The sequence below is a fragment of the Dromiciops gliroides genome, chromosome 4, assembly GCF_019393635.1.
Source record: "Dromiciops gliroides isolate mDroGli1 chromosome 4, mDroGli1.pri, whole genome shotgun sequence".
NCBI classification, from domain to species: domain Eukaryota; kingdom Metazoa; phylum Chordata; class Mammalia; order Microbiotheria; family Microbiotheriidae; genus Dromiciops; species Dromiciops gliroides.
Genome location: NC_057864.1, coordinates 409,143,232 through 409,146,196, shown reverse-complemented (window position 1 = coordinate 409,146,196; position 2,965 = coordinate 409,143,232).

Genomic DNA, 2,965 nt, shown 5'->3' with positions numbered 1-2,965 from the left:
TTCTTAAACTTTTTCCATTAGGGGCCCTTTTTCGCCTGAAAAAATTTTACAGGACCATGGGTATAGAGGTATATAAAATAAATATACATAACCTTTTACTGTTGCCAAAATTTTCGAGACCCCCACATTCAGTTACGTGACCCCATATGGGGTAGAGACCCACAATTTAGGAAGCTTTGGTGTATGCTATGTTCTTGTAAACTTGTCCAAAAAAAAGAAAGAAAGACAAAGAAATATCGTCAAATGTAAGGAAGTTACTTTGAAAGCCTTAAAATGTTAGGTAAATATGTCAGGAACCTAAATGATATAGGTATTAAGTAGCAGAAGTTGGATTCCAACTTAGGAGATAGAAGGCTAAATCCAGTCTTTCTTAGCCACTCTACATTGACACCCTGCTTTCCTTTCTAAGGGCTCACAAAACATGGATTTACACCCCCTCCAACCCCACACCACCATTCCCTCCTCCCCACCACACATATACACCCACAATTTGTATATGATATTTTGTAAACTCTTAATCTGTGGATTACTGTGATCAGTGAACCCAAAAGTTGATGTTTAGAATTTTGCCTGACGTACTGTGCTGTGTGAAATGTTGATGTATTGGCAAGCAGAGACACTGCAGAAAACACCCAGGAGACTAAAAACATCCCTCAATAGGACTCAGGACCCTACTTGAGATCAGGGGCATCACCTTCAGAGCCTTTGCAGTTCTGTTTAAATCGACAAAACATGGCCATGGATGGCACCCAAGGAAACATTTCCAGGGGCACTAGATGAGATCTGCAGGTCGCTGGAACACTCTTTAGCAATCTATTTCCATAAGCTAGGACTGTCTCCCTTATTAAGACTCCTGCACCAAAAGCAGCATATGGCTCATGTCAATCTACGTGAACACTCTATTCCCAAACTGTCTAAATTTCTCTCACCACTGAAGGTATATATTTATGTGCTTTTTCTTAGGTCATATTATTTTAGATCTGGGGTTCTTAACCTGGAATCTGTGTGCTTAAATACACACATATGTAATTGTATTTCACTATATTGCTTTCTTTTGTAATCCTATATATTTCTTATGCATTTAAAACATTCTAAAAAGGGCCCGTGGGCTTCACAAAATTGTCAAAGGGGTCCATGACACAAAAAGGTAAAGAACCCGTTTTATATGACATCCTGGTGATTAGTCAGATCTTCCTGCCTCTCGACCTGAAAAGGAAACTTAATTGCAATGTTTAGCTGCATAGGTAGGCAATTAAACGTGTTTATCAATGCATATTGGGTATATTAGCTACATGCATGCACCCAGATATTAAACGTGATGCATTAAGAATTCCCGTCACTTCAGAATTCCTTTTTTCTACTGACGCACTAGTTTTCTCATTTGTATTCATAACTGCAGCTTCGTTTTGTGCTATCGATACAAAGTAAGAAAAAGCAGGTTAGAAAGGTGCTAGGAAATCCTTTCCAATCAATCAATCCTCCACCCACATCCCTCAGGTCACTGAACAACATATTGCAGTCAGTTGAAATACTGCGCCCCTCGCCCGGCCACATCCTCATACCCGTGTCTTTCATTTGCAATTTCGCTCTTTTAAAGTGGCCACTTTTGGGGTTGCTTGCGTTCTAAGTGCCCAAAGAGCATCAGAAGAAGGTACTTTATAATGGACGTTGTTTTCTGTCAATCCTTTCTGCCCGTCTGTGTGCAGGAGCATGCACAACCCGGGCATGGTGCAGCATCGTGTCCCTTAGAACATATAGATTTATAAAATGAAAACTCTCCCTTAAGGATAAAAATACACTTTCCATCCCCCCTCTCCCCTGGCACCAGGGTGGAGGAGGAGGGGTGGTCTTGTACACGTGCCAGGAGTGATGGCCCCATCGGTTTGATTTATGAGTCTGATAATAAAAATCCCATTAGGCTGCTCTCATTGAGAAAAAAGAAGGAGAAAAAAGCCGTGTGTGTGTCACAGAGGTAGCATTGACGCAGGCAGCTCTGACGGCAGCAGCAGCCCAGGCTGCGGCAGGGCTGGCTGAATGGGAGCCGAGGGGGGTCGCAGAGGGGGAAGCGAGGGCCGGCCGCCGCGGCCCTCTCGGCGGCGCTTTCCCGAGGAAGCAGCGTTCCCCCCTGCAGCCCCCCTCACCAATGACTTGAGTCTCCGCTGCAGCCCTCATCAGTGTGCCAGGCACGGAGCTCTGTGCGGGGTCCAGCTGCGTGTAGCCCGCGGCCCGCGCAAGAGGGGCGGGGGTGGAGAGAAGGGCGGGGGAGGGTGATGTGCGTGCATTAGAGGGAAGTCGAAGGATCGAGCTGGGTGTAGGCCGAGGGTTAGGGCAGGTGTGGGAAAGGGGGTTGCGGCTCCAGGCCCAGGGAAAAGGGGAGGATGGATGTTGCAGATGGGGGCTCATGCAGCAGCTGAAGTGCGACTTGTCTGCAGCCAGGGTTTGAGGTACACCGGCCCCACATGGGCTGCAGGCAGAGGTTGTTCAGGCGCCCATCTGCAGGTCACAGGCCCATGGATACAGTTTCCTTACGTGCCACAGAGAACAAGGGCCCTGGAGTAGGCAACAGAAACATACCCCCCTTCTCTCTTATATTTGTCTTCCTCCCACCTGCTTTTCCACCTCTTGCTTTCAGCCCCAGTCCCTGGAAGGTACCTATTGTCCACAGCATGTTAGATTCAAATGAAAAATAAATCTCTCTCTCTCTCTCTCCCCTCCCTTCCTCCTTTCCTTTTTTGCCTTCCTCTATCCTTTCCTTCCTCCCTTTCTCCTTCCCTTCATTCCTCCCTTCATCCCTGCCTTCTTTCTCTCCTTCCTTCTTCTTTTCCTTTCACCCTCTTTTTCTCCCTCCCTTCCTCTCTCCTTCCCTCCCTTTCTTTTTTCCTTCTTTCCTCCCTCCCTCCCTCCCTCCCCTCCTTCCCTCCTTCCTTCCTTCCTTCTTTCCTTCCTTCCTTCCTTCCTTCCTTCC